This window comes from Protopterus annectens, chromosome 3.part1, assembly GCF_019279795.1.
Source record: "Protopterus annectens isolate FY-2018-M chromosome 3.part1, PAN1.0, whole genome shotgun sequence".
In the NCBI taxonomy this organism is placed as follows: domain Eukaryota; kingdom Metazoa; phylum Chordata; order Ceratodontiformes; family Protopteridae; genus Protopterus; species Protopterus annectens.
The window spans coordinates 1,617,593,525-1,617,619,592 of NC_056732.1; positions in this window are offsets into that span (position 1 = coordinate 1,617,593,525).

The following is a 26,068-nucleotide window of genomic DNA, read 5'->3' on the forward strand; positions in this document are numbered from 1 at the left end:
TTTCCATACGATTTTGGGCACACAGTGGTTACTTTTGCACATATCTGTGTCTTCTATACTATTTCTGCCACTGTAACTACACCTTTACAGCCCATGGTGTTATTTTTACATCCTGTGCATGGACTTTTTCCATGTACATTACAGATATCAACACGGGGTATGCACAACTGCCTATCTTCTTGCTGGATCACTCTACCTGCCTCATTCACATGCATTTCACCTGTTTAAGAGGTGATTTGCATGACACAGACACTTCCATGTTCATACACGCTTGCACGCCTCTCAGCTCCTTTTACTGGATCACACATCTGCTTACTTCCATGTAAGCACTGTGCTACTATGCCTACATGGCAAATAAGTCTGTGTAGACTTTATTAAACTCACCCCTATAACTTTTAGAATCAATGTGTCTTTATGTCTACCACTTACCACATCTTACGTATCCATAAAATAATTTCCTGCTATGCTCAATACCCAATACTTTTATATTTTATTCATATTTTTCCTGACCACGTCTTATGCTATATTTAATCTGTTTGTCCAATTTGTTTATTTTAGTTTTCAATGTTATAGTCTAATCTCATTATAATTTCTTATATTTTTTTATTAATCCAATATCTTGTTCTTGTGGAAGTATATCTTGCTGACCTCATGTGGCTAGATCCTGATCGTAAACATTTTTATTTTTATTTTTTGCATTCAGAATAGTTTCATATCCCTTATTGTTTAAAAATTGCTTATTAAAACAAAACCTGTCATTCTACTAACTTTTCAATTGCATTGCAGTAATGTTTAAGAAGTGTCCCTGAAATTTTTACCTTAGCCCTGTCATTATTTTTAGCTGTTCCCTGTTTCTTGAGTAAAGAAGTTGAGAAGTTCACTTATAGTGTTGATACCTCACCACCCATAGATTCTCAGTAGAGGTGTTATGGTTTGAGCACTAACAGTAAAGAAGGACTTCAGAATTTACTACTCACCTTTCCCTGATTATGCATAACATCCCTGACTTGGCCTCACATTTTTACTCTCTTCCTTATAAACGTTATGATTCTTGTAAATTACTGCAGTTTACAGTCAGTTAGTGTAGTTCAGCGAGTAAGTGTGTGTGTGCTGACCTGGTTTAAAGGTTTCACATTTGCATTCTTATTTTTAATAGTTTTTGTCCTGTATGTTTACCTTTGCTTATGTTTGCTGGGGCTCTTTCCTCTTGGGTGTCCACCGAAAATGAGTTGCTTACTATCAATGCAATACAAATAGCTAATAACCTTTTCTTTTTACAATTATTTTGTATTGTGATTGTTATTTAATATTTGTATATTGTCACTTTATCTTTGCTTATGTTTGCTGGAGCTTTTCCCCTCGGGTCTCCACTGAAAAAGGGCTTGTTTGCAAACTCATTTGGACTAATCTGGTTAACAAATGTGAAATAAATAAATAAATAAATAAATACACAAATAAATAAATAAATAAATAAAGCATCAGAAAGCACCCCTGCACTACCAGGCTATAACTCATTCCACACCTTTAGGCCCCAGAACACTGACTGAAGCTCCAAAGGCAGTGGTGTCTCCATATTCATAAAGGATATGCACACCTCCAGAATAGTACCCCAGCATAATGCATCTGAGATACTTCAGGTACAACTAACATTGGGTAAGATGGCAATTCAGGTCATAGCCTGTTATAGGCCCCCTACCATGTCCCAAGATTCTCACTCTGCGTTCCTAAGTACCCTGGAAACTATTAGGGTTCAACCCAACACACTCATACTAGGTGACTTCAACTATCCCTCCCTCAACAGGGAAAACTACTCATGCACCAATACACTGACAAAACACTTCCTGGAATTCATCAATTCCAATGCCCTGGACCAGCTCATTCTTACCCCCACAAGAGGAAGCAACATTCTTGACCTGGTTATTACTAACATGGGCAGCCATTGCTCTACACCAATAGTCAATTCCTCCCTGGTTAGATCCGACCACAAACTAATTACCATGGAAATCCACATCTCACCCACACCGCCCGCAAAAGTCACCACCATGAAAAACTTCTCCAAAGCTGACTTTGGGCTCCTAAAGACAGAGGTGGCTAACTTCACGGCACCCATGTCAATGGAAAATAGATGCATGACTGCTGAATCATACACCAATGCACTGTACGAACATGTACATAAATGCATGGAACTAGGCATACCCAAAAGAACCAAGACACTTGCCTCCAAAAAATGGAAGCCAATCTGGTGGTCCCCTGCCATTAATAAACTCTACAACAGAAGAAAGAAACTGTTGCAGAAAAAGGTGAAGCCGCAAGACTGGAGAAACTCCCTTATTAGCCTCACCAAAAAGTTGAGATCCCTCATCAAAACCTCTAAAGCCAGCTATGAAGGCAGACTTGCAGCAGACACTAAAAGCAACCACAAACCCTTCTATAGAATCTCCACGGCAATACCCAGATTTGCTCTGAGTTACTGCGCAATGGCACCTCCTATACTGAGCCAACAGATATTGCCAACATACTGGCCGACAGATTCAGTGCCAACTTTACCCCTCTCTCCCCCTAAAGGACCAATCACAATACCAGAGGAATGCCAGGCATCCAGCCTTACTGCAGCACAGGTTAAAGCTGCATTGTCCAAGGCCAAGAATACAGCTTCCATGGGACCTGACAATATCCCTGGATATGTTCTACTTGAACTACAAAGTGAACTGGCACCACATCTGTGTGCCCTGTTCAATCACAGCATCACCTCAGGCTTTGTCCCTAACAAATGGTGCACTGCTACAGTCATCCCTCTCCATAAAAGGGAGCAACTACAGACCCTGGGAATTATTGCCCCATTAGCCTGACATGTCTGATATGTAAGGCTATGGAGCGTATCATCATGGACATAAGTAACAAGGATATAGGGAATCTCCAAACTCTAGATCTCATGCAATTTGGTTTTGTGAAAGGTAGATCATGCCTGCTCAACCTGGGTGACTTCTTTGAGTCAGTCACCAGAGCTGTGGATGAGGGCAAGGCAGTTCATACAGCCTACCTCAATCTGGCCAAGGCCTTTGATACCATTTCCCACTCAGGAATTATTGATAAACTCACCAAACTATGCATTAACCCCTATATCACTAGGTGGGTAGCAAATTGGCTCACAGATAGAACCCACGGTTTGAAAGTAGCAGACTCCAAGTCAGACTGCCAACCAGTCACGAGTGGAGTCCCACAGGGATCAATCCTGGGTCCTCTCCTGTTAGGCATCTACTTCTCAGAACTCCAGGCCAACATGGAGAGACTCTGGCTGACCAAGTTCACAGACGACTCACTGAAAGGCCTCACTGAAAAAAAATGACTGCTGTCTAAACCATGGCCTTAAGCTTAATGCCAAAAAATGAGTCGTCGTCATCCCCTTTGAGGAAAAACTCAGTTCCCACTAATTATCACATTGATGGGAGTCCACCGAACATTGAAGGCACTATAATAGATCTGGGGACACAGGTTGACAGCAACCTCTCTTTCGACCATCACATTGCCACTGTGGACAGAAAGTCCTTCTATGTGCCACATCTCATTAGCAAGGGTTTTGCATCCAGGAAGAAAGAGGGCATCATCTCTCCATACTCTTCCCTCATTAGGCCAGTCATAGAGTATTATTTATTTATTTGCTTATTTATTGCATTTGTTGACTGGGAAAGTACACTGGGCCTAGAGGAGCATTTTCAGTGGAGACCCAAGGAGAAAAGCTCCACATTGTTACATACAATTATCTAATTAAAACATTGTTGATGCATGAATAAAATGGACACATTCCTACATACAATTAATTAAACAATGTTGATAGGTTCATAGGTTCATACTAGGCTATCTGCCCTAGGGCATTTACAAGCCTAGCCAGAGTGTGTTTGGCTTTTGCCACCCTTCTTAGATTAGTTGACTGTGCCTCTGTATAGTAGGTCACAGAAGATAGCCCATTTAAGGTTAGTTTAGCGTGCCTCTGTCTAGCAGTGACACAGAAGAGATCCCAGGGGTAAATTTACGATCTCCCATCCAAATGTCGAGATTCTTCTTGAAGAGGGTCATTGAGGGGCTCTGTCTGACATGGATTGGGATTTTGTTCCAGAGTGAGGGGAGCCTCTGGGACATGAATCTGTCCCTCCAGCATGTTCTATTTATTTCTGTGCTGAGGTTTAAGTCACTGGAGCATGTAGTTCTGATGGATTTGGATTTCATGAGGTGGAGCATGTCCATTAATTCTGGGTTGGACATGGCTTTATACGTCAGGCACAGATCGCCTCTGAGTAGGCGGTAAGCAACTGAGTAGAGCTGGAGTTTCTTTAGCCTAACTGCGTAGGGCATCTGTTTGAGTCCCTTGATCCTCTTGGTGAGGTACTTTTGGAGTCTTTCTAGTTGTAGCAGGTGTCGGGTAAGGTACATCCCAAATGGGGCATTGTATTCAATTATGGGCCTGATGAGTGATGAGTAGAGGGGCACAATGACCTCTCTTGATCTAGATGTCAACCCCTTCTTGATAAGGTGGGCTATATAGAATGTCTTTCTAACCACTTTGGCAATGTGATTGTCAAAGGAGAGATTGCAATCTACTTGGGTCCCCAAATCCCTAATTACTTCTTCCGTACTTAATGGATTACCACCTATGTGGTAATTTGTGGGCACTTTGTTTTTACCAAAGGAGATGACTATGCACTTTTTGGCATTTAGCTTTAGGCCATGGCTCTGGCACCAGCTATCCATCTCTGTGAGACCTTTTTGGAGGATGCTTGTGTCAGCCGGCGAGTCGATTATGGCCCCCAGTTTGCAGTCATCTGATACATCATGATACATAATAAAATGGACAGACAGTAGGAAGGATAATATAATTGGCAGAGATGACATTTCAATAATTACATACAAAGGACAAACATTTTATAAGTGAGAGCATAAATGGAAACAGAGATATGAAAGTCAGCTTAGAAGAGGAAAGTAACTTTGCAGTGTATGTGAGTTGAAAAAGAAAATAGCATATACATGTGAATGTGTAGTATTCAAAGTAGAGGGGTGTATAATGCCCCATTTAGCATGTACCTCACTAGACACATGCAACAAAAGGCCACAAAAGTACCTCACGAAGAGGATCCCAGGCCTTAAATACATGTCGTACATGGACAGACTAAAAAAACTCCAGCTATTCTCTGTCTCATATCGTCTACTAAGAGGCGATCTCTGCTTGGCTTACAAAGCCATTTCTGATCCAGCTCTGTTAGAAATGCTACATCTAAAGAAATCCACACACTCCAGAGACCTCAACCTCATTATCACAATCAACAGAACATGCTGGAGGGACAGGTTCATAACCCAGAGACTGCCCATTCTCTGGAATAGACTTCCCATACATGTCAAGCAGAGCACCTCACTGGCCCTCTTCAAGAGAAATCTTGATGAGTAGATGGGAAAGAGAAAGTTCATCCCAGGGATCACTGCAGTGAATCTACTTGATAGAGGCACTACGAACTAACATTGGGTGGCACAATGCCAGGGCACTTCTGTGGCTAGGCTTGTAAAGGCTCCAGGGCCACTAGCCTAGTACACACCTATGAGCCTATAACCTATGCTATATCTTTAAGAAGCATGCAAGGCTGTACTTGCACGTATAAACTGCAGACAGGTGCATTCCCCTAGTGCCATTTTGAAGGAGCATCCAGAGGGAGAGCACACATGATCACAGCTGTTAGTTTGTATATAAATTATTTAAGTTAAAGTCAATAGTCTCTATAGCAATATGTCTGTATAAATAAAGCTGCTTGAACAGAACCCACGAAGACTCTTCTATTGTATCCTAGATAGGAGAGTGACATGGTGTCAGAACTAGGATTGAAGAGAGAAGAATATTCGAAGCCACGAGGTGCAAAGACGACAGCGAAGGTAAAACTGAGAGAAAAGAGCACAAACAGAGCCAGAAAGAATCAAAGGAAATGAGAAATAGCACAAACTACTGATACGAAAGGCAGAAAGGAGCATTACAAGGGTGCAAGCTGCCTTATCAGGCAAGCGGAAAACATGAAAAGTTTGTTAACTAAAGAAAATGTTTAAAATAAAAGTATTTGATGAAAAGATTACCAGTAAAACAAAATGAGCATGTTTAAAGGGAAATGAGCAAGTTTAAAGAAAACTAGTGTGTTTAAGGCAAACCTGGGCATGTCTAGAGTAAAACAAGCACAAAAAAGTACATTAGGCATGAAAAGGACTTAAATGAGCAAAATGAATATAATAACAAAAGGGCACATTAAGCAAAAATAAAGCAAGGTGACCGTGTTTGGCAAAGTGCTGTATTTGAGCATAACTACAACTTCATATTGTATCAAGGGCATGATTAAAGTTATTCGAAGTATCTCAAAGTGTGAAAAACTGCTTACAGTATCTGCTTATTGCTGTGCATGTTTTCATAGGTTCATAGGTTAGTACTAAGCTAACTGCCCTTGTGAGCCATTTTAAGCCTAGCCAATTATCCCTTGTGAGACTCAAACCCTGCACCTTGTGTTTGTAAGGCAAACACCTTAGCCATTAGGCCACCCTCCCACCCCCCAGAAAGATTATTGTGTGCAAGGTGCAACTATTTCATGAAGTACAGTCAAAGTATAACTATTTTGTAAAAGTTTCTTGTGTTGGGTGTGTCTGTTCACAAAGTGCCACCATTAGTGCTTCTTGTACTGTAAAGAGTTGCCTAGCAAGGTAACACCATTTTGGGGACATTTCAGTGTATTGCATGCACTTATTCACAAAGTGCAATTACTTTGAACAGTCATTGTGTTTTATTTGCATTGTGCAGTTACTTGGCATGTTTCTTACACTGATAAGAGGTGTTTTCTTGCAAAAAATGGCATTACAAGAGTATTACAGTGCTTATTCAGTCACATCATAAAATTATCAAATGTTTCTTAAAATGATGGTAAATGACTTTAGTGAATGATGGTAAATGACTTTAGAATTTTAGCCTTTCCAACAATATTACAAAAGTACCAAAACACCCAAGAAGTTTATTTTGTAAAGTCCGGTTATTCAAAGGTGCTATGAGTTTATTTATTCACATAATTCTGAAAAGCCCAAAAGATATAAGTTCAGAGCACAAAGGCATTGGACATATAGTGGCATTAGTTTCTGTCATATGTGCATGTGTGCATGTTTGTACTTATTTGCAAAGCCCTTCACTGGTATGTGTTAATATGGCAGATGTATTTCAAAAAACCCTACCACTTGTATTTGATAAGAATATTGCAGAAAATTGGAAAATATTTGAGCAAGATACAATATATTTATATAAGCAGCTTATGCAAATAGAGATGCATGCTCCAGTGAATTAATTTTGCTAACCTTAGCTGGGTCAGAGGCCATAGAATGAGAATGTTCATTTGTGTATGCACCAGCAGTATATGAAGGAGAAGGTGCAGACTGCCATATTGTTGTACAAGCTGAATCAAGGGAAGACCCAAGTGCAAGTTCAGAGAAATGTGTAACTCCCAAATGAATATTACGTTAGAGAGGCATTTGTTTTACACAAGAGATCAGAAACCAGGGGAAACATTTGCTGCTTATATAACTGACTTGAGAAGCAGAGCTAAAACGTGTCGGTTTGGTGATTTAGAGGATAACCTGATAAAGGAAGGACAGGCTTTTATGTGGCATTAATAGTGCTGCTGTGACATATTTTACTTTGGGACAGTGATTTAACATTGAGCAAAGCCATAGAGATTTGTCAAATTCATGAGGTGACATAAAAACACATGAGTATGCTTGTGAGTGACAAGAGCATGGTTTTGGTTGTTTCCAGAGCAAATGTACTCAATATGCAACACATGGCGAACAAGAGCAAGCCTAAGCACTTGGCAGCTATAGGGTTTCCAAAGAAGTCATGTGGCTTTCCAGAAAGTACAAAGAAGAGCTCATACCAGCTCAGTGCAGGATAAGCCTGAATCAGCAAAACCCAAATCTAGCTTTATTGTTATCTGTCACAATTGTGGTACGAATCATGAATCTAAAAGAGAAAAGTGCTTAGCATATGGTCAGCAATGTCACAAGTGTAAAAAATAGAATCATTTCCAAAAGTTTTGCAAATCAAGTAAGCCTCATGCAGTTGTAAAGAAAGGCCATAAAAGAAAGCAAGCTGATCAAGTATAGCCCAAGCAGTCAGCTTTCTATGTAGATGGTGTATCAGTGCTTGGTGAAAGAGTTGATGCAGTGAACTTATTGACAAGAATTGGAGTATTTTGTACTATCCAGATTAATGCAAAAGCCACAAAGCTCAAAATAGCCACTGGGTCAAAGTGTAACGTTATATCAGCAGACACATTTGCTAGAGTGAGAACTAAGGAACAACTCAATGTAACCAGCAGTGCAAGACTTGTTGCTTATGGAGGTGAAGAAATTCAGATCAAAGGTTCAGTGATGCTTTCAAGTTATTTGGCTGATAACTGTTACAACTTGTTATTCTGTCTGGTCTGAAGACCAGTGCAGTCTTTACTGGGTCTCAAAGATAGTTTAAGAATGAATCTGATTTCTTTTGCTAAAGACATTCATCACATAAATGCATTCCCGAGTTTCAGTTTTTCAGAAGCCATTTTCTCAGTGTATGCTGATTTTTTCGATGACAAGTTAGGTAAACTTCCAGTTGTGTATTCCATGACTTAGACCCAGAGGTCACTCCAGTAGTCAGACCAGTAAGAAAAGTTCAGATACCTATGCAAGATAAAGTTAAATCTCAGGTGGATAGAATGATGCAGCAAGGTGTGATTTGTCTAGTCACAGAACCAATGGAGTGGGTGTCATCCATGGTAGCCACTCATAAAAAAGGCTCAGATGAAATTAGAATATGCATTAACCCAACAGATCTGAACAAAGCATTGAAAAGACCATGTCATCCAATGCGGACAGTCAAAAAAGTTGCAGCTCTAATACTGAATGCCACTGTATTTTCTGTTTTGGGTGTAAATAGTTCATTTTGGCAAGTCATGCTAGATAACAAATCATCATTTCAAACTAATTTTGATACTCTGTTTAAGAGACACAGATTCCTAAAGATGCCATTTGGAATAAATTCTGCAAGTGAAGTTTTTTAGCGTGCAATGGAGCAATTTTTTTTTTGGGTTATCCTTGTGCCATAATAGTAGATGATCTATTGGTTGGAGGCAATAGTAAAGCAGAACATGATAGAAACCTTAAGAAAGTTCTAGAAAGAGCACATGAAGTAAACTTGAAGCTCAATCCTCTGAAGTGCAAATTCAGACTTAAAGAAGTTACAAACATAGGACATTTAATTACAAGTACAGCCTTGAGACCAGACCCGGCCAAGCAAGCAGCTATTCTTGAGATATCATCACCAGACTATGTACAAGTTTTACAGCATTTCTTAGCCATGGTCAATTATTTAGGCAAATTTATGCCAGACTTCAGTGAGTTGACAGCTACTTTAAGAGAACTAACATGCAAAATGTTGCATGGTCATGGTTGGAACAACACCAGAAGGTATTTGAAAACCTCAAGCAGAAAATTGCCACCCCACCTACTTTAAGACACTATGATATGAATAAACCAGTTAATCTTTCCTGTGGATGCTTCAAAATTTGTTCTAGGTGCAGTTCTACTTCAAGAGGGCAGACCAGTAGCCTATGCATCTAGAACACTAACCCAAACTGAGATGCAGTAAGCTCAAATTGAGAAGGAGCTTTTGGCTACAGTATTTGCATGTTCAGAGTTTCATGATTATATTCATGGCCAAGCTATTAAAATTAAAACTGATCATGAAACTCTAGTTATTATTCTAAAGAAGCCTATGTATTCCACTACAGCAAGATTATAAAGAATGATGCTCAAATTGCGAAAGTACAATTTCAAAATGGTCTACACAGAAGGTAAATTGCTCTATCTGGCTGATACCTTAGTCAGATCACCCAGAAATACATCAGATCAGCTTAACACAGAGAATTTTGACTTAGATGTGATGTCAGTGCATAATTTTTTCATCCCTAGACTTGATGAGTTAAGAGATCACACTCAGAATGATCCAATTTTACAAAAGCTCAATTACTATATTAATGTCGGATGGCCATCAAAGCAATCTAGTTATTGTTGTTGTGTCTTTCGGCTTTTCCCGGTTAGGGATCGCCACAGTGGAACTCCAGCCCGCTAATGATTGGCAGTAGATTTTTACATGCCGAGTTGCCAGCTCTGACGCACAACCTTCAATGAAGGTATGCCCATTCACGCATGTCTCCACACAGTAGATGCTTTAGCTGAGAATTGAACAGGACAACGTCTTACTGTGAGGCGACAACGCTACCGCAGCACCACCACCACAGTATCAAAGCAATCTAGTATACCACCTGAAATGCAAACATATTTTGGTTACAGAGAGGAATTATTGATGGAAGATAGCATTATTTTCAAAGGTCCTAAAATTATTATTCCTGCTTCTTTACAACAAGAATATATCCAGATTTTGCATCATGGTCACCCAGGGTCCACATCCACTAAGAGAAGAGCATGTGAATTAGTATTTTGGCCTTTATTACCAAAAGACATTGATAAAGTACTTTCTACTTGCTCAATAAGCATAGTACTAAACCACATTTACAAAGAGTACCGCTTTAGCTAAGTCCAGTTCCTGAACTACCTTGGTCTACTGTAGCAACTGATATCTGAGTGGAACAATCAACACAACTTAGTTTTGGTAGACTCTTATTCAAATTGGTTTGAGATTGATCCGCTAACTAACCTAACGTCCACTGCTGTTATTACTAAGTTGAAATGTCATTTCTCAGTTCATGGTAGTCCACACAAACTATTTTCTGACAATGGCACTCAGTTTACTAGCCAGTTGTTTCAGAAATTTGCAAAAGAATGGGACTTTGTACATGGTCACTTGTAGTTCTAACTATCTTTAATCCAATGGTCTAACTGAATGAGCAGTGTAGATTGCAAAGCAATTGCTTGAAAGGTCAAAGCATGACAATATCAATGTATTCTTGAATCTACTTAATCTCAGAGACATACTCCGTAGTGATATTCTTGGCTCACTTGCTCAAAGACTGTTTTCCAGGCAAACTAGAACTACTCTACCTATTTCTTCCAATTTGTTGCAGCCTAAAACTAAGAACAATAAAACCATCAAGGTTCAATTGTTTAAGAAGAGTAATATCCAGAAATCTAGTTATGACAGATCGAGCAGATTACTTTATCCATTGAGGGAAGGAGAGATGGTATGAATCCAGACAACAAAAGGATTTGATCTAATAGGACAGATTACAGGTATCTGTACCAGGCTGAGATTTTACTTGGTAGACTCTATGGGTAAGGAGTATAGGAGGAACTGCAGAAATCTTCTTCCTGTACTAGAACCATCATCACCATATCATTGCAATCACAATATTGTTTCTGTGATGCAGGTCCTAATTCTTAAGAGTGAATCAGATATGTTTTCCAGACCAGAATGTCCATTCTAGAAAATGATTCGAACATTCCACAGGTTAATCATTTTACAGAAACTGTTCCAGCTCATAAAGCTAATTCCCAGTTTTATGTCACACAATATGGACGAGTATCTAAGCCTAGTATGAAATACGCAGCAACGTAAACTTGATTGTATATACATGTGTATTTAATGTTGTATAATGCATAACTAAATATTACCTGTGATTTCTGCATGCCAAATAGTCTCATAACAATTGTATGATCTATTTCTCAAAGAGGGAGGATGTAGATCAGAGCTTAAATGTGTGCGTGCTATATCTTTAGGAAGCATGCGAGGCTGTACGTACACGTACAAATTGCAGACGTGCAATCCTTAGTGCCATTTTGTGGAAGCATCCAGAGAGTGAACATGCATGATCACAGCTGGTAGTTTTTATATAAGTTACTTTAGTTAAAGTCAATAGTTTTCTACAGTAATGCGTTTGTATAAAATAAAGCTGTTTGAACAAAACCCACAAAGATTCTTCTATTGTTTTCTAGATAGGAGAGTGACAGTAATACATACCCTAGAGTTTCATACTTCCTGTTGTTCAGAAAGTTAATTTTCATACTAAACCTGCTGTTTATTTTATATTTTAAGTGAATTAGAGCAATACTTTTAAATTGTCCATTTTTTTGCTTTGTCCAGAATTCATGAGAAGTAGTATGCATTGGAATCCATGTATTTGGAAATGGTTTGCTTTAGAAATATTCATTATAAAATAGATGGATCCATATCACAATTTCCTATTGGAAAACAGAGGTTATCTGTCTGCCAGGAGAACCCTTTATCATGTTTGTGGCATCAAAGCAGCATATTAAACGACCATAAAGCATGGACCGAAAGAAAAAAAAAAACAAGATGGCTTCCATCTTGTTTATGTTTGCTAAATATGGCTGTTTAGTAAGTGTAAAACAGTGAATACAAAAACTAAAATAAATACTGCAGTGCAGTTACAAGGACTTCAACAATTACATTTAACAACCATGGGAAAATAAAATAAATAAAGTTTGGATGCATCAGAGTGAGACAGATAGAAACTGTGAATGAGTGTGTGTGTGTGTGTGTGTGTGTGTGTGTGTGTGTGTGTGTGTGTGTGTGTGTGTGTGTGTGTGTGTGTGTGTGTGTGTGAGAGAGAGAGAGAGAGAGAATGTGTGCTTGTCTGTGTGTTTGTGTGCTGTGTGTTTGAATGAGTGAGTGAATGCAAGAGGGAGGGAAAGTGTACCCTTCATCATCCTTATCATAGGGTCATGTCAGGTAACTTGGCTAATGGCCCTAAAATCTTTTTTAAGCCTAGCCATTCATGCCCCATGTTTCCCTATTATTGATGCCCAAGAACTAGAAAGGCTTTAGTATTTGCTTGTGCCTTAGGGTATCTTCAAGCTGCTCCCACCCATAAGGCACACATGCAACAAGCCAGGGGTGAATTTGCAATTTCCCATCAATTGATCCAAACTGCATTTGAATATGCTTAGGGAAAAACACTGCTTCATGTGAATGGTGAGTCTTTTCCAGAGATGACATAATCTCTGAGACATATACTTGTAACTTCAGCATGTTTTGTTAATATCATAGATGAGGTTTAGATCCTTAAATAGAGTAATTGTAATGCTGTTTTTTTGTGAATGAGAATGCCTTGTATGTTGGATTGCTCCTCAGTAGTCTGTAGGAGACTGAGTATAGGGACAGGGCTTTGTGGCAGTCCAAATAGGACATGGTATTTACATCCTGTATTCTTTTATGGAGGAATCTCTGTGGCCACTCCAGCTGTTGCAAATGCTTGGTCAGGTACATGGAGAAGGGGGTTTGTATTTGACTGATGGTCTAATGAGGGCAGTGTATAGTGGAACTATGATCACCATAGATTTGGATACCATTCCCTTATTTATAAATTGTGCCACATAGAAAGGTTTTCTCACCACCTTGGACACACGGTGGTCAAGGATCAGGTCACTGTCAACTTGAGTTCCTAAGTCCCTTGCCACTGGGCCTACTCTTAGGGGAGTGTTATTGTAATTTGTAGGGTGTTGTATCAGACCCCCCTGGAGGATATCTACATCTTTGGGGGATTCAGTGCTTACACCCATCTTGAAGTTGTCAGCACACTTGGTCAGTCAAAGACCCTCAACATTTGCCCTGTCTTTAGAGAAGCATATTCCAAATATGAGAGGTCTCAGTACTGAACCTTGTTGGACGCCACTAATGACAGGCCTCTTGCAGGATGTGGGTACACCTGCCATAACTTTATGTGTAAATCTTTTTTAATTTCTCCAAGTCTTTTGGGTTTTTATTACCATGGCGGGAATGGACCCCATTCCTAAGTCAAAGTAGGATCAAAGTTCATGAAATTAGTATTGTTTCAATGTCTGATGTCAGACAGAAGTGTTCTTTGCAGCACCCGTAATGTGCCCAGTAATGACTCCTTCTGCAATTCTTATGGCATTACATGTATTGATAACATATCTAAATACAACCGTAGATTATTTTTTATAAGACCTGTTGCTCCTACTACTTCATAGGTTCATAGGTTCATAGGTTCATACTAGGCTATCTGCCCTAGGGCATTTATAAGCCTAGCCAGAGTATGTTTGGCTTTCGCCACCCATTTTAAATTAATTTTGCTATGCCCTTTTTCGAGGTTAGTATACTGTGCCTCTGTCTAACAGTGACACAGAAGTGATACCCGGGGTAAACCTACGATCTCCCATCCACTGATATAGGTTCATAGGTTCATACTAGGCTATCTGCCCTAGGGCATTTATAAGCCTAGCAAGAGTACTGTCTGGGTATCTTTCTTCCATATTGCTCTCATTTCCGCCTGCAAATCTTGATATTTTATGACTTTGTGTCCCTCTGTACACAAAACACTGTAGTCGCTGGGTGTAGTGATTTCAATGATCAATGCTACTTCTGTTTTCTTTTCATGGACCACTGTATCTGGTTTTCTTGCATCTATCTTTTGAATGCAGGTAAATAGTGATCCCATTTGATGTAGACCATATATTTCTATGATGCTGTGTGCCTCATATTTCCAGGGTTTTTCAGCTAGTTCAATACCATAATGTTTGCACAATCCCCAGTGCAAACGTCTTGTCACATCATTATGCCTGTCAGTATACAGTCCTATGTGAGCTATTTAGATATTCATCAGGTGACGTAGGAATTTAGGCCTAATTTTGTGAATTTGTCTATAATACCCGAGTGCAGTATTGTGTCAAATGCCTTTACCTGGTCGAGGTAAGCACTAGGCACCACTTTGCCCTCAACTATTGTGTCTAGTCACCTTCTTAAAGGAGTCCACCAGGTTTAGTAGGCATGATCTACCATTGACAAAAAATAACTGGGACAGGTCTTTGCTCAAGAATTCTGTAGAACGTCAAAAATAATAACTCCCAAAATTAGAGAGAGAATTTCTATATATTATCCCAGTTCATTAAAGAGTTAACAGAGGAAGAGGTTTTATGTCAACATACTTTTCTAAACAATAACTAGTATATGAAATTCTAACAGTTGGATTTAGTAGTGTTTACATAAGTGACACAGTAGATATGTTTCTGTGTGTGTGTGTGTGTGTGTGTGTGTGTGTGTGTGTGTGTGTGTGTGTGTGTGTGTGTGTGTGTGTGTGTGTGCTCATGTTTATGCATATGTGGGTCTATATCATAACATCAAATAACAAAAATGTTGACTTACCTTTCATCAACATGGAGATGTCGAAGCTGTACTTAATCGAACGGCCAAATCACTGATTTCTTTCCCTTCATGGGAAAGAAATTGGTTGGCCGCTCTGTTATATCTGCCCTTTCCCCGAGTGTAGTGCGATCTTAGAGTTAGATTATTTAGTTGGGGGGTGAAGCCCCCCACGTGGAAGCGTTTATTTTTATGTGGTGTTCATTGTTGGCCTACCAATTTCTTTCCCTTGGAAAGAAATTGGTGATTTGGAGTTTTGATGAAGTGTAGCTTCGAGATTTCGGTGTCGATGAAAGGTAAATTGACATTTTTGTTGTTCAATGTTATAATATAGAGCCATATATGTAGGCAATATTAAACAATGTGTAAAATTTGGGTGTAAGATATGTCCTTCAACAGCAATTACATATCATACAATTTGGGTGTAAGATATGTCCTTCAACAGCAATTACATATCATACAGCAACAGAAAAACATTAGGCAAAGGAATTATTTTACCTCCAAAATAATATATATATATATATATATATATATATATATATATATATATATATATATATATATATATATATATAAACGGTTACACTTCATAATCTCAAATTATTGAAAGCTCAAAATTCAGTAACCCGAGACCATGAAGCTGAAAACCAGAATGTCGAAAGTGCATAAGAGCGAATTCAAATATCTCGAATCCACGCTTATGCATTTCTGGTACATCGCGTGTAGTGTTATAGTGCCTGAAATGGCAGGTAAGTGAGTGTTTGTGTACGGTTTTGTATGTTGTGTGTGTGGGTAAGGATAGGGAGGTGTAAGTGTGAGTGTGAGAGTTGGATTTGTTGGTGTTTGTGTATGTGTGATGTGTATTTATGTGCGAGCGAGTGGAGGATGGCGTGGTGTGAGATTTTTTTTTTTTATGTTATGTGTGACCTCAGAATTGGTATATATAAGTAGGGGGAGTGTAGGAGGTGCAGCCCCGAACATGGGGGGTGCAGAGGGGCTTGCTCCCCTGCTTATATGTAGTATAGGGTTATGTGGCTTGTGTGCTGTGGGTAGAATGGTGTGTATGTTAAGTGATTTATGGTGTATGTATGTATGTTTAAGATTGTGTGATTTGGGATTGTTGTTTCGGTGTTGTGATTGGTTTGACTTTATAGTCTCGGGTTACTGAAATTTCAGCTTTCAGTAATTCAAGATTATGAAGTAAAACCATATATATATATATATATATATATATATATATATATATATATATATATATAGCTATGTCTATCTATATGCATACATATATCTACCTATCTATATGCATACATCTATCTATATGCATACACATATATCTATCTATCTATATATATATATATATATATATATATATATACACACACACACACACACACACACACACACACACACACACACCAATAAATATCACAAATACAAAACAATTTAACAGATTGCCCATTTTCTAAGTGCAACAGTTGTCAGATGTGTAGATGGACCAGTTGTCATTCATATAATTAAAATCTTGTAATAAAAGTGTGTTTTAGTTTTTCTTCCAGAAGGGATAGCATGTTTAGGTATTTGATGTGTTCCTGTTGGGATATAGAAAGGAGCATGTAATCACTTATAAAATAAAAAAAAAAATGTTTAGCTGTGAGTGATTTTGAGTTGTACTAAATGATGACTGAAATTATCTTTGGTGAGATATATGGGTATGGGATGTCTAATAACTATGGGCAGCTCTCTCTCTGCTATAAGTAATCCTGCATGAGTGATTCTCAATGAATCCCAGAACAGGAGTGCATTCCATTGACTGGAACCAGGATTCAGTAGAGATACAGATGTGTGTGTTTTCTTGCTAAAGGAAAGTATTGCCTTTGAATCTTCTTCAGTTGAATGGAGCAACCTTGATGTCTGGCAAATTGGAATTTGTCATTTTGGAATGTCAGGTTGTTTTGGCTTTGCCTAAAATATGCTCTGTGGTTGTAGGAAATGTCCTTGCCACTATGTGAAAGCTCTTGAAAGACAGATACAGTTCATCCCCGTTGAAGCAAAAATGTCTATCTATCATATTCTTCCAGGTAGTCACAAACTCATCATCAAATGACACCATTTGCATCGGCAAAAATTTGAAGCAAGTGATGGCAGATTTGTATTCAGGCATTATTACAGAAGAGGACAGAATATTGCTCCCATAAGAGATTTCTCCTACTTAGGAACATATGGTTGGAGAACGACTATGCCTCTCTTCATTGCTTACAAAGTGAAACACCAGATAATGTTCACCTCAGCATGAACAATGATGCTGTGCCTGGCAGCTGTCTGCAACATGTTAGGATAAGAAATGTTACAGAGACCCTTCAGGTTATGAAGAATCCATATATAAGGATGACTTTATTGTTATTTATTTTGAGCATGTCCATTTTAATGTAAAACTGTCCAAGCCAGCAGACCTTTCTTCATAAATCCCATATCACTGGAACTGCAATCCTCTGTTTCCTATCTTCCTACTCCTCTTCTCTCATAACTTCTCCTGCAGTTTTGGTGATTATTTGTACAATAATGCCACAGTTACCATTGTATATTTCCTCATTTTTGGCTTGCATTGTACATTACTTATATTGTATATTATTCTTTTTGTACATTTGAATCAGTGTGCCTGCAAGTGGACACTTGTGATCAGTGCACTAACCTGGTAAACAAATTTAAATAATAAATACATATTATGTATATTAGTATACATAGTATGTTATATCTGGCTTAAGGATACCTGTATTTATTTTATTTGTTTATTTATTTATTTACTTACTTACTTACTTACTTATTTTGTTTTTGTTTTCTGGGTTTGTCCAGCTGGGTTTAGTAAAAAAAAAAACATTTCACCTGAGACCCGGTAAGAAAAGCTCCAGCATATTACAAATATTTTTAAACAATCATTTAATAATATGCATGAACAGATATTGATTAATGTACATTAACAATTACACAGACATTTTCTAATTAGATTGCATTCATATGAAATAAAGCAACTGTTAAAGTATAGAAGATGCTCATGCATTAGTAGAGGAACAAATTGGCATTTGAAGAGAGGTGGATTAGTGGACTTATCAAATAGATAATCGATGATGTGATTAGTGCTTAGAAATTCAAATAAATGGAGGGGAGGGAAGGAACTGGGAAGGGCAGAAAATGCTAATATTGTAGTTAAGAGTGGGGTTATAAAGCAGGCTCATAGATAGTTATATATGTGGCTTTCATAAGATTTGCATTAGAAGTGTAGAGATGGGAAATGAAAGCAGTGTGACAAACCTATGTATATGGGTAATGCTAGTAAAAGTATTCAGGTATTGTTGAAGACTGGTTCTGGGGCATGGAATTCTGAAAAAAAAAGTGGTTTGAGGATATTGTATGCTGAAGATAACAGTGACATTTATCATGGAGATGTAAAATACTACCTTTTTACCTTCATCATTCAGTGTAACAGTATCTACGAATGTGTTAGTAGTAGGTATGGGTGTCGGTGTCCGTGAGTTAGTAGTGAGCGTTTATGAGAATGATTTTATGTGTGGCAGAGGCACGCAATCAGGTGTATTGAAGGACTTTGTTGGTTTTTTGTTTCGTTTTGTTTCTTTTACTATCTCAGCATATGTGGGCTGGTGTTTACTAATAAAAGTAGAAGGGGTTTTCACTTTGGAATTAGCATACTGTTCATTTAGCATCATGGCCTTCTTTTGCGGTGCCTCACTGGTAGCTGAATGATTGTCCTACACCTTATCTGCTTGCAAGTCCCTTTGATTTATCTTTACTATAAATGCATTTAACTTAGTACTGACTTTCTGACCTTCAGCCAAAATTAGTTTCAGCAAAACCTTTGGATAGTCTCAGAATTCAAGTGCCTTCCAAGTGATTTAGTTCAAGACCAAATCACTCACAGCTTCTTTCTCTTTTTTTACCACATCCCTGAATAAGAGTACAAATGTTTTGGAAAATTTTCAGCTTCATGGTTGCCTTTTATTATGAAAGCTGACCAAAATATTTCTCGGGTATCTTTATTGTTAGTTTTGAAAGCCGCAAGAAGAACCATCCTCGTCTCACTTTACCATCATGCATTGAGTTGTTGGGTAAAAATGCATAGGAAAGGAAAAGAGCTCATCAAAAGGTAAACAACTTTAATACCATCACCATGGCATAGAGATATAAAGCCAGACTGCGGCCATGAGAGTACCAATGCAATTAATGACTATGGAATTGGAGGAGCTGGTCTTGGGGGTGGGGGAAGGGGGTGAGCAGCTGATAGTAGTTCACTCATGTAGGGAAGAGAAAACTTTTTTCATCTACTGCAGTAATGAAACTAGAAAGGAGATAGAAATAAGAAGGGCCTCAGACATATGTGTTAAGAAAGGAAGATGTATATACACTGTAGCAAACATTTTGTCCATGAATGAAAATGCATGTGTCCGCATAGCTGACAATGACGAATGGCCACATGGGGATGTCATGAGGGATTGTTAAGCCATGGAAAAACTAACTGTCCAATGCCCCTCTCCACCATTTAATTCTTCTCTCAGCACTAATTGCTTGCAGGTATATGTACTGCAAAGCAAATTTACATTATAGAACAGAGATACCCCTTCTGATAATGTGGAGTACAGAAACCAAGTGCAGATAGGAACGGAAGTGCTTTGGTGCAATGGGACGGTATTGATGACAGACAGGCATGGGAGGCTGTGGACATAGAAAAACAAAATGTAAATAAGTCTAACTGAAGTAAGACAAATTTGTTAAGAAAATGCACCTACATTTATTTGGGCAGTGAGGGGTAAGGATATAAGCAAAATCAGGGTAGAGGACAAAGGGCAAGGAGGCAATTAGGAGTAGTTTGTAGGCTAGTAGTAAATCAATAATCTACTAGTTTGCTGGTATGATATGGCAGGTGGCTGCAACTGCTACAAATAAAAAAGTGAACTATGACTGGAAAAAACTGATACCTTGAAAAGAGGTGCTATAAAATAATGCAGTAAGGAAGGATTATGTGACATGGTAACTGTTAAGGCTTACAAAGCTAAAGCAGAGGGAAAGAAAAACTGAATCAGTCAAAATCCACATTGAGCAATTATCATGGGTCTTTCGCCTTACCAAGAAATAAAATATAAAATACATAGTAGCTAGTTCAGTATTAGAGGACCTAAGTGGTTAGGGTAGTTTAAAGTTACATGCCAGTGTGTGCTCAGCATGTGGTGATATAAGATTTATTAAAATCGCATTTGGCAGAGAAAGGATGAACTTAAACATCTGTCAGTTTTTTCAACAGAAAATGCTGCTGAAACACTACTCATAATTAACACAATGTCAAAATGTATTCTATAGATTTTATGATAAGTTTTTGCATATAGCTTTTCGTTTTTGGACTATTTCACTTTTGACTGATGACCACCTTAACTCTATTATTCTTTATGCAGAGTATTTTCTCCCAGGTATATTAGTTAACTGTTCAGACAGGCCTTCCTGATATGCATAGTTAAATAAGGCATGATTAGAAACATTGAGTTTGGTAGTACACTAGACCTCACAATGACAAGTGAAACAGACTGGCTCATTTTTTCTTTGTAATAGAGCCTGAAAAAAATCATCAAATAATGTGCCTTGATGAAGTACAGTCATTTATCCATTCCATAAAATGTCCCCAAAATACAGCAGGCAGATAAAATGTGTGAAGCATAGTATAGCTATAAAAATAGTTTCTTAAATGTCTTTCCTTTTAGCACTCAGAAAGGTCCCACTATGGTACAGTGTTGTCTATTAAAATTAAGGCCTAAAGAAAGCAGTCCTGAAAATGCGATGGTCAGATGGTTGTAGATTAACACAGGAGCTGCATTAATATAGTTATGACTGTGCAAAAGTGTTATAAAGATACAGGCCAGAGAGTGATGGGCATACGTCTCAACCTCTTAGAGCAAGAAATTTGGACAAAGCCATATATTATGTAGGGATAAATGCTCAAAAAGAGGGACATTTGTTTAACTATTGGTCCTACAAACTTAGAAAGTTGATAGAATAACAAGCTTTGCATTCACATGAATTTTCTGAAGAGTATGAAGTCTGAAACCTCAAATGCCTGATATTATCTGATGTCAATCATTAATGAACTGCCTATGATTTGCCAGAAAACCACAATTTTATGAAAAATGGACTAAAAATGTAAGGCAAAAATCTGGACATTCTGCAAAAATCTGTTGAGAGGTATGGTAATGGGTTCTAAAGATACAAGCCAGAGGGTAATGGAAGACATTTATTACCAGCATGAAAAATATTTCAAAGCAAATTATTTATCAGTGTGAAACAGTCTGTGCTGAAAAGTGTAAAGCTTCTGAATAACTAATGCTAAAATAGATTGCGTGTAAAAAGCTGCATTGCTTTTTGTTATGAATTCAGGCTTTTCCTATTGATTTAGATCTGAGACTGAGAAGTTCCTACAAAAAGAAAGAAAATAATTACCTGAGACTTAGCACTTTTTTTTCTAATATCCTGTATCATATTAAAACAGGTTAGAAGAAATAACGTTTACATATAAGTTATTAATGAAAGAAATAGCATCCCATCTTACTGCACTCCATAACTACAGAAGCAATAACTCATGAAGTCATCAGTTATGAAGGAAAGGAAGAAGGTCTACTGAAATGATTGGCGATATCTAGCTTATTAGAGAAACTGCATGTAGAATTAGCATTCGAAGCCAAAGACTGCTAATTCTTCACCGATGAATGATTCCATTCTACAGTAGAATGGAGGAAACAAAGGTGTAATGACTGTTCATTTATCAGAGTTTTGCCCTCTTACTATGCTCAACAGGCATATTTATCTTGTCCTCTTTCTCTGTTTTATGAACAGTGGGCGTGATTCTTTCAGAACGGGGTGAGATGATCTATTATCATTCTCATCACTCTCAGGCAGCGCCTTAACCTTTTCTAATTTCAGTAGCTTCTACTTCATCACTGTTTTCAGTCTTGGGTTCAAAATGAATCTTTCCTTAGTCGCAGGAAGAAGAAAAAAACAGACCTACGTCTCTACTGTTTGTTGGTGCAGGCTGTTTTCTTTAAGCTTCAATGAAATCAGATTTATTTTTACATTGTTCCTAAGGATCTTACAGTGTACTGTATGAAGCAAACCTCTCAACCTTTTAGCACAAGAAATCTGGCAAAGTGGGGGGTGGCAAATGTCAAAAATAGGGGGATATTTTAAATACTGCTCTTATAAAATTAAAAGGTTGCTTCAATTATAAGTTGTGATTTAGCACACATTTACTGAAGGGCATGAAGTCTGAAATTCAAATAACTGTCATTTTTCATAGGTTCATAGGTTTGTATTAGGATAATGACCACCAGGGTCTTTACAAGCCTAGCTGTGCAACCCAACCCAGTTTTGTGCCAGAGTTCTGCATGGTGGGTTATGTCAGTAAGGAGGTAGCTAAGGGTTGTGTCTATGGGGGATATGTTATTTGGGGATTCATTTACTTAGTCAACCTCTATCAATCACAGACATGGGGATCAAGCCAGAGGTGAATTTGCAATTTCCCATCCATTAATCAAGGTTTCTTTTGAACAGGGTCAGTGATGAACTCTGCTTCACGTAGATGGGGAGCTTATTCCATAGCACAGGGATCCTTTGTGACACAAATTGGTCCCATCAGCAAGTTCTATTTATGTTGCAGACAAAGTTCAGGTCCTTGGATCTAGTGTTTCTGGGGTATGGCTTGCAGATATGCAAGAGATCCATCAGAACTGGATCTGAAGATGCCTTATAAGCAAGGAATAGACCACTTCTCAGTAACCTGTAGGAGACTGAGTACAGCGATAGGGCCTTAAGGCAATCTCTGTAGGCCAGGGTATTCATATCCTGGATTTTCCTGGTAAGAAACCTCTAAAGGCATACCAAATATTGCAAATGCCTGACTAGGTACTTGCAAAAAGGGGCATTGTACATAATGATGGGTCTGATAAGGGCTTAATAGAGTGGTAACATTACTTCCTTGGACCTGGATGTCATACCCTTGCTTTTTAGTTCAGGAATATAGAGTGATTTTCTTTCTGTCTTGGCTACATGTTGGTAAAATGCCAGATTACTTTCCAAATATGTTTTCAGATCCCTAACTATTGGGTCAACTCTTAGGGGTGCTTTATTAATGAAGTATACACCACTCATTTTTTTTTGTGTTACACCCTTATGGGGAATGTCGGTGCCATGGGGAAATCTATGGTAGCTCCCAATTTATAATCATCTGTGAACTTGGTGAACCAGAGGCCTTTGATATTAGCCTTGACTTCTGAGAAGTAGATTCCAAACAAAAGCAGGCCCAACACAGAGCCCTGGGGTACTCTTGGTCTCTTGGTGGAGGTGGTCTCACTGATTCTGACTTCCTGGGTCCTAACTGTGAGCCAACTGTCAATCCAGTGAGTTATATAGGGATGGGTCTGTATTATGTTATTGAAAACTGCATTCGCCAAACTGCATATACATTGGAAATGCAGTTCAGTGAATTTGCTGTTGTTGGGGGCTGCACTCCCCCCCCCCACTATTTATATATATAAACTCCAAGATTGCACTACAGTGAGGAAAGGCAAATTTTGCAGTCTTCACCGTACTGTGATCTCACCATTAACAGTTGGCTAAACTGCATTTCCAATGTAGATGCATAATGCCGAGCTGAATTTTTGGTAACATAATATAGACCCATATAGGGATTTATGCCTAGTTCTGAGAGTTCATCAACAATACCTATGTGGGATACTGTATCAAACTTCTTGGCCAAATCAACGTAGGTGGTATGCAAAACCTTCCCCTTATCCATAGCCATCAAGACCCTCTCAAACGTGTCTACCAGGTTAAGTAGGCAAGACCTTCCCTTAACAAAGCCAAACTGGGATGGGTCCAGTGTCTGTAGTTTCTCCATGTTGATGATCATTTCCATAATAAGTTGTTCCATGGTTTTGCATATTAGACTTGTCAGACTGATGGGTCTGTAGTTCCTGGAGTCAGTTGATGGTCCACCCTTATGAAGAGGGATAACTGTTGCACCTCAATATTCACCAGGCACATAACCTGTTTTGAGGCTGTAGTTGAAGAGTGCCTCAAGTGGTCCTGGTAGGTCATGTTTTAGGCTACTTAGGAGGCATCCAGGGATATTGCAAGGGCCCACTGAAGCAGTGTTTTGGCCTTAGCGAACACCTCCAGGACCTGTTCCCTATTGATAGTTGAGGGGAAAGAATATTCTACAAGAGATTTTATAGGTGATAGTTGGGGGGGGTAGGGGTGAACTTAGAGGTAAATTTACCAGCCAGTAGATTTGCTATGTCACTCTGGTCAGTGAAGGTTATACCATTTGCCACCAGTTCTGCACACTGTTGAGTATTACCTTTAAGACTCCTGAAATAGCTGAAGAAGACCCCTTGATTGTCCTTAGCCTAGGAGGTTATCCTGACCTTGTAATTTGTCTTGCTGGACTTTATTTTCTTATCTAGTTGAATCACAGAGCTCATGTCTCTATGAGAATTGTTCTTTCTGATTTTGGACATGACTTTTCTCTTTTGCTATATAGCCTGTTAAGGTAAGGATTCCATCAGTATGTGTTTTTTTTTTGTTAGATCTGGGCTTACTTCTGTTAAGTACTTCAGCCTCAGTGCATTCATTTACATGTTTGCAAAGGGTTTCTGTAAATAATTTTGCATAAGTAGTTGTGTTTAGGAGGTCATCAATTTTGACAAACCGTCACTTAATAGGATATAGTTTGCTTTAGAATAGTTCCTTACTGTTATGAGTTTATTTAGGTTTTCTGGATGAATTTTATTTCAACTAAGAAAGCTTTGTGGTCTGACTTCACCAATGAGGATGTTACATGGGGGGGGGGGGGGTGCAACACTCTCCCCTGTCATTGAGTACTAGGATCAATATGTTTGATGCTCTGATTGGACAGTGCACTACTAGGATCAATATGTTTGAGCTCTGATTGGACAGTGCACTACTAAGATCAATATGTTTGAGCTCTGATTGGACAGTGCACTTTCTGGTGTTGATGAAGTCCAGGAAAAGCTGTGTTAGAGGCACTGTATGTTTTTCAGTCTGCAGAGGGGTACTCAGTCTCCCATGAATAGGGTATTTGGTTGGATGGTGAGTAGGACTAGGTAAGAGTTGTGAGCTTCATGGGCCATAGAGGGTGACTTGCACCTGGCCAGTATATGGCAGGGAACCTTATCTATGGATGCTTGGACATGGATGAACTCCAGGGCATCATCCTGTTTGACCAACCTAGAGTTGTATTTGCTGATAATGTAGATTGACACCTCCACCTTTAGTCCATGTCTCTACAGCTGTTAGTCTAAATGTGTGGAAGGCACAGTAGCCTTCCACTGCTGCAGTACTTTCTGCAGCTTTAAACCATGTTTCAATAATTGCACAGATATCTACAATCTCCAGAGTGATGAAAACTTGAAGCATGTGACATTTTGTATTTAGGCTTCTTGCATTGAGCAATAACACCTTAAGGTTGCTTTGAGATATATATATATATATATATATATTTTTGCAGTGTTGGTAGTTTTGTCATTTTGACATTGCCTACAAAAGGTTGTAATGGGATTAATGAAGTTTTAGCCAATATCTGGAAGCTCATGGGGATGAATAGGTGCAGACTATACTTGGCAAAGCAAAGTGATCTGTTAGCTATGTCTTCCCATGTTAATAGCTATTTGATTACTCTGAAGTGACACCAGAAACTGAGCCAATTATTAAAATGAATCATTTTCTGTTCATACCTTGGCATCACTCTTGATGAAGGTAAAATGCTGCTCAATGCTAGGCACATACCTGTCTGTGACACATATTTAGAAAGATCCACAATGT